This window comes from Lingula anatina, chromosome 6, assembly GCF_051362555.1.
Source record: "Lingula anatina isolate TDL-2025a chromosome 6, LinAna3.0, whole genome shotgun sequence".
NCBI classification, from domain to species: Eukaryota; Metazoa; Brachiopoda; class Lingulata; order Lingulida; family Lingulidae; genus Lingula; species Lingula anatina.
Genome location: NC_141772.1, coordinates 23,916,297 through 23,929,747, shown reverse-complemented (window position 1 = coordinate 23,929,747; position 13,451 = coordinate 23,916,297). Strand labels below are relative to the sequence as shown.

Here is a 13,451-nt window from a genome sequence, read left to right as displayed (position 1 = left end):
TGTTTTGCTGGGTTTAGTTTCCGATGAACTCGAATTAGTCATCTGAGGGCAATGCGAACAGTACAATACCAACAGCCTGCTAAACTGAATGTCAAAAACAGCATTACAACGCACCAGTGGACGAATTTATCACCGGTGTCCACCGCTGTCATCAGGTTGAAATGCCTTATAATGGACAAAGTACTCGTGGGTATTTGATAAACTCTGTCGCTGTACTCTCCATGTTTAATGTCATCGGAGACTACTGAGACGCTCAAATTGTCCCTGGCTATATCTTCTCGGTACACCTCTTTGGTTGACTAGTGAACGGCAACTGAACAGCGGCGTCGAAAAGTGTTCAAATTACATACAGTCAAAAATAGCTAATGGTACCTTTATCTTAATGCGATTTTCACGATATAAATTTTGAGCAGCCCGTATGAACAAAGGTTTAAGTGCATTTAATGGAAAAGCTTTAAGTAACTTTTAAACGAAACGTAATTTTAAGAAATAAAAATAATTGGCCGTTTTTTAGTGATTGGCCCTTTCTTTAGTGAGGACGTTCTCTGCAAAACGCATTATTTGTATTCAATATTTCATGTATCTTTTGAAAACGTGATGAGTTATTGGTGACGACAAATGTGTGAAATCAGTTTAGAAATTTGTCTTATTTCATCTGACAGATGGTAAGGAGAACTGAACACTTGGATAAACTGCCGAACACGTCGAAGCAATACTCGGATTTTCTGGGAGATCTTCCTTGGTTTGCTAGGGTTAGTGCGTGGCACTGAGAGAAAATGAGAGAGAGAGAGAGAGAGAGAGAAGTGGGGGGGGGGGGAGAGAGAGAGAGAGAGAGAGAGAGAAGTGGGGGTGAGAGAGAGAAGCTGGGGTGAGAGAGAGAGAGAAGTGGGGGTGAGAGAGAGAGAGAGAGAGAGAAGTGTGGGGGGGGGGACAGAGAGAGAGAAGTGGGGGTGAGAGAGAGAGAGAGAGAGAGGGGTGGGGGGAGACAGAGAGAGAGAGAAGTGGGGGTGAGAGAGAGAGAATTGGGGGGGGAGAGAGAGAGAAGTGGGGGGGAGAGAGCGAGAGCGAGAGAGAAAGAGAGGGGGCGGGGGGGAGAGAGGGAGAAGTGGGAGTGAGCGAGAGCTGAACGTAAACATGAATCTTTGAAATCAAATGTAGGGAGACGTGTGCAGTCGCTAAAGTGGAGTTAGCTATGCACGTTTTCTATTTTCTCTAATCAAGTATTTGAAACCCACAGTGCTTTTGCCAAGTAACATAAGGAAATGGTGCTTAAAACAACATCTTTCCGCTTCGCGCCCTACGCTTTCACCCAACTTAGGTCTCGTCAGACTGATGACGTGATGGTTGACGACAGCGTACGTCCCTTGTGTGACGTCATACCAGGTCAGATTAGTATGTTGACCCAACGGGATCGGAAAACAAGAGTTGGAACACGATTTTCTGTATGTAGTTTAATTTTGCGATCGAACCCTATGTCGCCAGGTTCCATATACAAAGGGGGGTCTTTTTTCCGAAAAAAGTGTACCTTTTTACCGTGAAACCTACATGGGCTATATTTTTGTTTTCATAAAAAGCAAATAAAAACAAGCTTTGGCAGACTTTAAATCATGTATGTAAAAGATGTTAAAAGATGCGAAGAAACACAGGAGGGAAATGAGATGCAATACTTTTAAAAGAAAAAAAATAGTGTTAGTCTTAATACGGTGTCCACAAGATATACACAAGACAAGACTAGACATTTAATTACAAAGATATTGTATCATTTTAGTTCCAAGACGCCGAACACTTTAACTGAAATGATGTTTATGCACGTACACTACATCAGTAAAGTATCTAAGCACAGTATATATTCTGGAGAACACCATTTGGTTGTAATACCATTAAACAGTTTGTGATTTTAATGACGTTTGTCAAAGAGCCGACTGAAGTCCGTAAAATTTATGATGATAATGAATCTTCATGTACAGGTAATTGGTGTCACCTGTAGTGAACTGGTGTAGAGACAATGGTTTGCTCTTATAAGGCTGTGTTCACAACCAAGTTGAGCCAGGCCTAACTGAGCCGCGGTTCAAATATGGCGCGACCCACTTGCAAGCACTACTGAACACGTGACCTTAGAGCGCATCCAGAACAGTGAACTAATTATTTATTTGTAAACAAAAACGTATGGAATTGGAGGTAAGATAAACTTTTTGATCAAGAGTTTAAAACAACCCAGGTGTTCTTGCAACTGCTTTTTTACTCACCGCTTATTTCTTTTGCCCAACACCCTTACAAATAATTTCATGGAATCATAATGGCTGGAATAGAAGCAAAATAATGATATATTCGTATAAGCCCCAAAGAAAACTTTCCAATGTATGAAATGCTAATCTATGGTAGACGATTATCTGCACGGTTACAAGAGAAAGTGACTACCATTCGACCATCATTCAGATATTCGTTTCCATGCACGAAGCGAGGAGAGATCCGACGCATTACGCCGACTTCCAACTCGGGTCTGGGGAGACTTCTGACAACCGAGTGTAGACGAAGTACGTGCCTTGTGTGACGTCATACCCGGTCCGATCAGTGTGTTGACCCAAGGGGATGGGAATTAAAAGAACTGGAGCACGGTTTTCTCCACGTAGCTCGAACCCCTTGTGCCCAGGTTTTATATTGTAATAATGTATCCCAATCATACTATTTGCCGGAACAACCATTCCCTGATTTCGACCCTCTGATACAGTAAACTCATTTTTGATCACAATCAACCATGTATTTAAGAAAATCTGTGAATCGTAAAAACGAACTTCATTCTCACGTGACTCCGAAGAAAGTCTAAAATTAGCAGACTGCGGAAGACTCAGGATTTTAAAAGTAAAGTTAACTGCAGTGGTTTCGAAAAACACAGGAGTTGGATCAACCTCTGACAAAGTATCGTCACCAACGTCCACGTCTATTCCATACCATTCCTTCAAAAACTGAAGGAACTCCCTCCCTTCAGCTGCGATGCTGTTTAGACCAAAATATCGGTGGATTCTGTACCACTGATCGCTGGCAAATCCTTGGCTTCCACTGCGAATCATACTGCCGTTGCTTATCATGGTGTAGACAGCCCACATTCTTTCTCTCGCCACCACCATTGGCAATGCGAAGAAACACAGGAGAGAAAAGAGATGTAATACCTTAAAAAGATAAGAAAGGAGTCACCTTTAATTAATACACTGTCACAAGATATACACAGGGCTAGACAGGGCATCTAATTACAAAGTGAAGATTTATGTTTAAAATAATGGAACAAATCGCGTACGATATTCACCCCCCCTCCCCCCCGGCCACCACCTGGTTTGAACAGTGCATTCCCAGTTGAGGTTAGAAATCAGAAATTTGTGAGACTGATGTGTTTTTAATGAATCTGGATGTTTTCCTGAGTTTAGTTTTTTTTATTAAAAATAAAATTAATTCCAGCTTGCTGGACTAAGTGTTAACACAATAGCATCAGTAAACAAACTAACCGCAGTATCTACTCTGGCGAACACCATTAAGTTGTTATACAGGTGACAAATTAATTAATTATTGCTGTACTCACCATGTCCCTAATTTTCGGTGATTATTGAGACGCTCAAATGTTACCCTGGTTTGATCTTTTTGTCACCTCTTCCGTTGACTAGTAAAAGGCAACTGAACAGCGGCGTAGTGCATTATTGAAATTAAATGCAATTATAAAAAAGCTAGAATCAGCGTTCAATTAGCGTTACCACGAGCACTGGCAAGCGTGATAGACGATATGGGCGTTTTTTATATGTAAACTAAACCGCCACACATTATACAGAGAACAAAATAGATATATAATATCTGAATTTTAACAACGTACGGTTTTATTTTTCTTGGCCTGCTCATTCAATTACGCTATTTTACTCCTTGCTTGCCCTTCTCCCCAGTTAGACCAACATTTTAACTAAATGATCCTAAACCACCGTTGATCTACTAGCTGGGAAGATCTGGGTGAAATTCTGGACAACCAGACACCAAAATAGCAAGAGTGAATTTGACTTCTCAATTGCAGGTAATAATTTCCCTCCTATTTATATGCAGTTTATACAAATGAATGAACAGTTGGTGGGGTGAAAACTATCGTCTTTTAGCGACGTTCTTACCTGGGATGAACAGTACAACTTATCTACACTGAAACTAGTCAACAACGGCTACATCGTTTTGTGAAGTCATTACCTATTTCTTTTATGTGGATAATAAAGACACTGTATGCCTGTCACGTCAGGTTGGCACCCGTGCCTCACTTTACAACAATCAAAGCAAAATTTTAGAATTCATTTAAATATAGACTTGATGAAATACCATGTCAGGCAAGCTCCTATCATGATGCACCCCAAATGGCCAATACCGTGGGGTGGTATTAACAGGCAGGCTGTTTTGTGGCTGATACTTTGGATTTGCACAGCAGCATTTAAACCACGGCTAGCACGTAGAACAAAAGACTCGGCCGTGCTGTATTCGACATACAAGCACGTCATGTACGAGTGCGTTCCACGGCAGGGCCGTAGCCTGAGCAAAATGCCAGGGGGGGCAGTAAGCGGACGCGAGGGGGCTTAGCCCCCGAGGGGGGAGGGGGTGTCCCCCTACCAGTGTGGAAAATTCTAAATCCCAGGGGGGGCAGCTGCCCCCCTGCCCCCCCGGAGGCTACGGCCCTGCACGGTCTGTTGCACTACTAGTGTAGTAGCCAATCAGAGGCCGTGGTTTAAGCCAGATACAACACTCGTCGCCGAGCTGTACGTGAAAATTACTCGTGTATTGTCTCGCCTGCGGCTCGCCAATACACTCGTAATATTTCACGTACAGCTCGGCGACTCGTATTGTATCTATCACTTAAGCTCACTGTTGAACGTCCATGACAAGTATTTAGGAAAAATTGACCAGACATTACGTAAGAATTTGGCGGGAGGTGACCAGCGCACGTGGACAAGTTTATTCCGTATAACATCTCTAGAGCGTGATATAGGGTCACTTTATTCGGTTTTAGGGGTGTTTTAGGATGAAATGACTGAATATTTTTTCTCGGTATGTATGTCAAATAATACACTGTCACCCTCTCGCGATATATGCCATGATCATGCCATTATGCCATTATGGCATATATCGCTCGGGTGACAGTGTATTATCTCACACATAGTTTACAAAGAATGTACATGTATGATTGATAAAAACAGGTGCAATATCTTTATTTTATTCTATTCTATTTTATTTATTTATTTATTTATTTATTTATTAACTATGCTTTCTTTACTTAACAGGAAGGAAGAAAGAAGAATTAAGTACCTGGATAAACTACCGAGTGTGTTGAAGCAATACTTAGATTTTTTGGGAGATATCAGCAAACATTTGCTGGGGATAATGTGTAAGTGGTATTGTGAGAGAGAGAGAGAGAGAGAGAGCGAGAGAGAGAGAGAGTGATAATTGGAAAATTAAATGTTTTAAGGGTGGTGTTATAATCCCTTTTCCATACCCTTACAAATAATCCCACTGATTCAGAATAAAAACTGAAAATCATGAAGCAAAAATGATAAATTTAAAACCCAGTTTGTATTATAGTCATTCTATGGCAGACTGTACATGGTACGGTTACAGGAGAAGGTGATCACCATTCTACCATCATTCAATAATTCGTTTCCGTGCACGTAGCGAGGAGAGACCCCACGCGCTACCCCGTCACCGAACTCTGGCCTGGTCAGACTGACGATGTGATGGTTAAAAACGGCGTAGGTTCCTTGTGTGACGTCATAACCGGTCAGATCAGTGTTTTGACCCAAGGGAATAGGAATTAAAAGAATTGGAACGCGGTCTTCCGCATGGAACAAAATCTCGCTGTCGAACCCCTTGCGTCCAGGTTTTATATAGTAATATTGTAGCCGTATCATACTATTTGCTGGGACGACCATTCCCTGATTTCGACCCTCCGTTACAGTAAACTTATTTTTAGTTACAATCATCCATGCGTTACTGTAAATCTTGGAGTCGTAAAAACGAACTTTGTTGTTGTGTGACTCGGAATAAAGTTTAAAATTAGCAGACTTCGGAAGGGTCATGATTTGAAAAGTAAAGTTAACCGATGTTGTATCGAAAACCACGGGAGTTGGATCAACCCCTGACAAGGTATCGTCGCCAACAACCACGTCGATGCCGTACTGTAGCAACTTTCTCCCTTCAGCCGCGATTCCGGCGTTAGTGTTTAGACCAAAATATCGGTGTATTTTGTACCACTGCTCGCTGGCAAATCCTTGGCTTCCACCGTGAACCATACTGCCATGGCTTATCATAGTGTAAACAACGCACAAGAGGGAAAAGAGATGCGACACCTTAAAAAAAAGAAACTGAATCGTCCTAAATGCGCAATGCCCATAAGATGTTTGTATAGTATATCTTTAAAAAATCACAGTGTAATTAGTAATCTCAAGACACCCGTGACCGAACAGTCTTTGATTAATATACAGCTTAAAAATGAAACTATATTTACTGGGTTCCCAGGTCCTTAAGTATCAAAAATTTAACTGGATATATCCTGTGGTTTACTAGCCAATGTTTTCAGATAGAAACAATGCAGACATTGCAATACGGACATTCCAGTAGGACTTAAAGTTTACACCACATTATGTGTACAACACACCAGTCCAGAACAAATAAATCACCGGTGTCTACGATAGCAAACACCATTAGGCTGTAATGCCATAAAACGGACATGACAAAGGCAAGCATCTGATAAAGTTTACAGCTTAACTTACGTAATTACCATGTTTCCAGTCTTCCGCGATTACTGAGACGCTCAAATTTACCCCGGCTTTATCTTCTTGGTACATCTCCTTGGTTGACTAGTGAAAGACAACTGAACAGCGGCGTATTCAAATTATATACAGTGTAAAAAGGCATTTATGGTGGCAGTTTGCAGCCATTTTCATGAATATTTTAATGTGCATCCCGTATAAGCATAGACCTGCCTGTCTTTAATGGAAAAGCATAAAGTAGCATTAAAATGAAAATAAACCGACAGTTTGATCAGGAACTACATTACAACTGAATGACCAAAAAACCCGCGTTGATCGACTAGCTTTCAGAAATTTTGGACAACCAGACACTTTTTTCAAAATAGCAAAAGAATGTAAGAAAACAAAAGCGATTGTATTTGATTTCTCAAAGACAGGTCGTAATCCCCCTCCTGTTTATATACAGTTTAAACACATGAATGAGCAGTTGAAAGGGTGAAATCTATTGTCTTTTTAGCCACGTTCTTGCCTGGGATGAACCGTACATCGTATGTACACTGAAACTAGTCAACAACGCCTACATCGTTTTGGCTAGTCACTATTTATGTCTATATTTTTACCCCAAGCAATGTTTTATTATGTTACGCCGTTTAGACACTGAAGGAAGGTCATCCTGGGCGACTTGCATTAAAAACTTTTATTTCATTATGGTTTTGGATACGCCTGGATAGCGAACGATGTCTGGGATGCAGAGGCGTTCTTAAGTTTATTTAGAACTAGAATTACAGAATGTGCACAACAAACTGTATTTGCCGATATTAATGTATCACCTAAATGCATCAGTTATAAACTATACAAAAGCGCTTTAAATCCTGAACGATACCTTTCACTGCCTTTAACCTACAAGCAAAGAAAAATACATGTACTTTCAAATTTTCGTTGCTCAAGTCATGAGCTCATGATCGAAAGAGGCCGTTATACAAAAATCGACAGAGATGAAAGGTTTTGCCCTCTATGTCTCAGACTAGGCATTCACACAGTAGAAAACGAAATGCATTTTTTTACTTTTATGTCCCTAGTACGACGAATTCAGATTGAAATACTTTAGAACTGAATGGACATCCCGCTTTCCAAATTTATACTTGTTTACAACTATAATGTCTGACGGAACGAAGAGAGCATTTTCTCACTGGCTAGATTTTTATTAAACGCCTTCGCACTAAGAAGTGAAATTGTAGATAACAATGAAATACTTGTATATGTATGGTGTATTCATAATTTATTTGTGTATGTAAAGCCTTGATTGTATATGTCTTCTGTGTTTATAATATAGATAATAAAAACACTGTATGCCTGTCACGTCAGATGGGCAGCCGTGCCTCACTGTAAAACAATCAAGGCAACAGTTTAGAGTTCATTTAAATATTCATATTATGAAATACCACGTCAGGCGAGTTCTTATTATGATGCACTCCAAACTACCAATATCGTAACTAGCACTCTGTTTTATGGCTGATAAGGTCACTGAAATGAAAATATAATCACAATTTAAGTAACTGGCTCATACCCAGTGACTAAACTTGGCCATTGCTTTAGTGAAGACGATCTCTGCAAAAAAATATTCATGTAATTTATGGCATTTCTTTTGATGATATTTTAGCGCTTGATTATTATAGTAACTTGTTAAATATTACATACTAGCAGATTTCATCTCACCACGTAGAAGTCCGTTATCAGATATCAACGGATTTATATTTTTCTCTGATTTCATTTGCCCAAACCTTACAATAAATCCCACTGGTTCAGAATAAAAACTGAAAACCATGAAGCAAAAAAGATATATTAAAAACCCCGTTTGTAATATAGTCAATCTATGGCAGACCGTACTCGGTACGGTTACAGGAGAAGGTGATCACCATTCTACCGTCATTCAGAAATTCGTTTCCGTGCACGTAGTGAGGAGAGATCCCACGCGCTAAGCCGTCACCGAACTCTGGCCTGGTCAGACTGATGACGTGGCGATTGTAGACAGCGTACGTTCCTTGTGTGACGTCACACCCGGTCAGATCAGTGTCTTGGCCCAAGGGGATGGGAATCAGAAGCAGTGGAACACGGTTTTCTGCAAGGAGTATAATCTCGTTGTCAAACCCCTTGTGGCCAGGTTTCATGTAGTAATACTCTAGCCGAATCATACTTCTTGCCGGAACAACCATTCCCTGATTTCGACCCTCCGTTACAGTAAACTCATTTTTGGTCATAATCAGCCATGCGTTACTGTAAATCTTGGAGCCGTAAAAAACGAACTTTGTTGTTGCGTGACTCGGAGTAAATTTTAAAATTAGCAGACATCGAAAGAGTCATGATTTTAAAAGTAAAGTTAACCGATGTGGTATCGAAAACCACAGGAGTTGGATCAACCCCTGACAAGGTATCGTCACCAACATCTACTACGATACCGTACCATTCCTTCAAAAACTGTAGGAACTTCCTCCCTTCAGCCGCGATGCTGGCGTTCGTGTTTCGACCAAAATATCGGTGTACTTTGTACCACTGGTCGCTGGGAAATTCTTGGCTTCCATCGAGAACCATACTGCCGTGGCTTATCATGGTGTAAACAGCGCACATTCTTTCTCTCGCCACCACCATTGGCAATGCGAAGAAACACAGGAGAGAAAAGAGATGTAATACCTAAAATAAAAAACGGAGTCACCCTTAATACAGTCTGCACAAGATATACACAGGGTTAGACAAGACATCTAATCACAAGACATCTAGGTGAGGGTTTATGTTTAAAATACTGGAGCAAATCGCGCCCGATATTTAACCGTTTTGGAACAACGTTGTGACACCAAGTGCGTAATTCCCTCTTTGAAATAAAAAGGCTTAATTTAATTTCCGGTAACATCATCCTCGCCCCACCCCCATCCCCCCATCCCCCGGCTGGACAGTGCACTTCCAGCTGAGGTTAAAAACCAGACAATTTGTGAGACAGATGTGTTCTAAATAAAACTGGGTGTTTTTCTGTGTTTAGTTTGTAATTAAATCCTTATTGGTCAGATAGCCGTAACGCAGACAGTGCAATACCAACAGCTTGTTGGACTAAGGGACCATTCCCATACCCTATCGTACTAGCAGAACGGTCTATCTCCGAGGGGTTTCTTGCTAAATTACATAAGTTTAAGCTTGAACGAAAGATAATTACCACCCTAGCAGCTTCGTTGGACGTGACAGACATTTAAGCCGCTTAAACTGTAAACAATTTAGCGAGAATCCCCTCGGAGTTAGATCGATCCTGCTAGTACGATAGGTTTATGGGAACCCAGTCTTAATATTAACACAACAGCATGTACACCACATCGGTAAAATAACTAACCACAGTATCTACTCTGGTGAACACCATTAGATGGTTATATCATAAAACAGATAACATACGCTTTATTTTAATAATAGTTTAAATTATTGCTGCACTCACCATGTCCCTAATTTTCGGTGACTATTGAGACGCTCAAATGTTACCCTGGTTTTATCTTTTGGTACATGTACACCTCTTCGGTTGACTAGTAAAAGGCAACGGAACAGCGGCGTAGTGAAGTATTCACACTCACATTTAAACTGGGACACATTTAGTGGTATTACCGCGGCAGAGGTAACATCGGTGTTCAACCAGTATAATTAGCTTTATTATCTTCCCATGCTGGAAAGTCGTTGTAACCATGCCTGCATGCCCGTATCTTTGGTTGTTTACAACACAATGAATGAAAGCGGAACATTTTAGGGTGTTTTTAAGCATAACACATTACAAGACAGTAAGACATGCATGATCACGGACGGATCCAGAGATATTTTCTGACAGTCTTCCAAACTATCTTTGTTGATCCGTCCTCCATGTTTGACCGTCTTCCGACAGAAAAAAATTATATACCCGTCAGTATAAACTTGACAATTTGACCATCTTCCGGAAGACGCCCCCTGTGATGCATTACGCAACCATTGGCACGCGGCACCATTGTCGTATTGCTGATTTGTGTAAGAGGGGGGTTAGGGGACTTGTATTACAGTATTTTAGAGTATTTTTCATTAGGTCAGTTTCAGTCAAGTTATATCCAAATATTTTTCAGGTTATTCAATAAAATAAAAAGAATGTTACCATTTCACTCCCTCAACTAACTCAATGTAGATCGTTGATAAAAATGATTTATCCATTTTGAAAGCACATACGTAAAAAAATAGCACAGTAATTAATTAAGTAACGTTGCCCAGAGAACATTGATTTCATCATAGAAATAAGATGGGTTGACTAGATTTGCCACTTTCAAATATAAATCATATCGTTTAAGAATGATATTTGATCATATGAACGGACATAGTTTAAGGTTTAGAGGTGAAAACGACAAAAAATGCTGACGAAGGTTTGCCCTCTCCAATTTGCTTACCGAAGAAACAGAAGTGTTGGTAGACCCGTAGCCAGGGCGTGTTCTGGGGGGGGGGGGGGTTTCCAAAGACCCCCATCCCTTTTGCCGGGGATAGAGAGTCCGCTTGCCATTCATTTTGATAGGAAGCCTCGCTCTAAATTTAGACCCACTTAAGTCAGGCTAACCCTAACCATTATAACAAAATGGAAGGCGGACTTTCTGATACACGAACCCTCAGTTTCGTAACACCGGTCTTGGTTTAAGTATATATATAAAACAGTAAAGCTTTTTTGATTTTCAAAAGGTACTGAAATTTGTAGGGTACTTTGATACTTGTATTACTCTTGCCAGAGTCAATTTGGTAAGAAGGATGGCTCTCTCTCTCTCTCTCTCTCTCACACACACACACACACACACTCAGACTCACACACACACACACACACACTAATGAGCGGAATTGTCTTGTTAAAAAGTAGTACAAGAATAATTTCAATGAGATTTTTTTCTTCTCGTATATTTTCCTTTGCAAAACCCTTACAATTAATTTCATGGGAGCAAAATAATTCTAAAACCAACAAAACAATGACAGATTCGAATAACCCATAATGATAACTTTTCAATACATTAATGTAATCTATGGCAGACGATATTTGGTTCGGTAACAGGAGAAGGTGATCACCATTCTACCATCATTCAGATATTCGTTTCCATGCACGTATCGAGGAGAGATCCCACGCGCTACGCCGTCACCGAACTCTGGCCTCGTCAGACTGGTGATATACTCATTGAAGACCATGTAAGTGCCTGTTGTGACGTCATACTCTGTCCGATAAGTGTCTTGACCCAAGTGGGTGGGAATTAAAAGACTTGGGACACGGTTTTCTGCACGTAGCTTGATTTCTCTATCGAAACCCTTGCGCCCAGGTTTCATATAGTAATAGTGTAACCCAATCATACTATTTGCCGGAACGACCATTCCCTGATTTCGACCCTCTTTTACAGAAAACTCATTATTGGTCACAATCAGCCATGCATTATAGCAAACCTGAGAATCATAAAAACGAACTTCATTGCCACGTGATTCCGAATTAAGTCTAAAATTAGCAGACTGCGGAAGGGTCAGGATATCGAAAGTAAAGTTTCAAAGAACACAGGAGTTGGATCAACCCCTGACAATGTATCGTCGGCAACGTCCACGTCGATTCCATACCATTCCTTCAAAAATTGTAGGACCTTCCTCCCTTCAGCCGCGATGCTGGCGTTTGTGTTTCGACCAAAATATCGGTGTATTTTATACCACTGCTCGGTGGCAAATTCTTGGCTTCCGCCGCGAATCATACTGCCGTGGCTTATCAATGTGTAAACAGCGCACATTCTTTCTCTCGCCACCACCATTGGCAATGCGAAGAAACACAGGATGGAAAAGAGATGTAATACCTTAAAAAAGAAAAAGAAACGGAGTCACCCTTAATGCAGGCTCCACAAGATATACACAGGGTAAGACAAGACATCTAATCACAAAGTGAGGGTTTATGTTTAAAATACTGGAGCAAATCGAACCCGATATTTAACCGTTTTGGAACAACGTTGTGACACCAAGTGCGTAATTTTCTCTTTGAAATAAATAGGCTTAATTTAATTTCCGGTAATATCATCCCCGCCCCACCCCCCACCCCCCATCCCCCATCCCCACCCCAGCCCCAGCCCCCTCCCCCGTCTGGACAGTGCACTTCCAGCTGAGGTTAAAACCAGACAATTTGTGAAACAGATGTGTTCTAAATAAAACTGAATGTTTTCCAGTGATTATTTTTTATTTAATTCCTTATTAGTCGGATAGCCGTAACGCAGACAGAGCAATATCAACAGCTTGCTGGACTAAGGGACCATTCCCATATCCCTATCGTACTAGCAGAACGATCTATCTCCAAGGGGTTTCTTGCTAAACTGCATTAGTTTAAGCTTGCACGAAAGATAATTACCACCCTAGCAGCTTTGTTGGCATGACAGACATTTAAGCCGCTTAAACTGTAAACGATTTAGCGAGAATCCCCTCGGAGTTAGATCGATCCTGCTAGTACGATAGGTTTATGGGAACCCAGTCTTAATATTAACACAACAGCATGTACACCACATCGGTAAAATAACTAACCACAGTATCTACTCTGGTGAACACCATTAGATGGTTATATCATAAAACAGATAATATACGCTTTATTCTAATACAGGCCCGTAGCCAGGGGGGTTCGGGGGGTTCGAAAGAACCGCCCCTTTTGGTGGAAAGGGG

The 13,451-nt window shown here is 40.9% G+C and overlaps 2 long non-coding RNA genes across 2 annotated transcripts; both read right to left on the bottom strand.

Annotated features, from left to right (window-relative positions):
- Nucleotides 1-1,970: 1,970 nt before the first annotated feature.
- On the bottom strand, nt 1,971-4,493 carry LOC147761399 (uncharacterized). Its single transcript, XR_015335185.1, has 3 exons — nt 4,339-4,493; nt 3,572-3,649; nt 1,971-3,167 (listed from the first exon to the last, which is right to left on the bottom strand). It is a non-coding gene; the product is annotated as an uncharacterized LOC147761399 (long non-coding RNA).
- Nucleotides 4,494-8,017: 3,524 nt separating this feature from the next.
- Nucleotides 8,018-10,377, bottom strand: LOC147761398 (uncharacterized). The gene is made up of 2 exons (XR_015335204.1): nt 10,228-10,377; nt 8,018-9,443 (listed from the first exon to the last, which is right to left on the bottom strand). It is a non-coding gene; the product is annotated as an uncharacterized LOC147761398 (long non-coding RNA).
- Nucleotides 10,378-13,451: the final 3,074 nt, after the last annotated feature.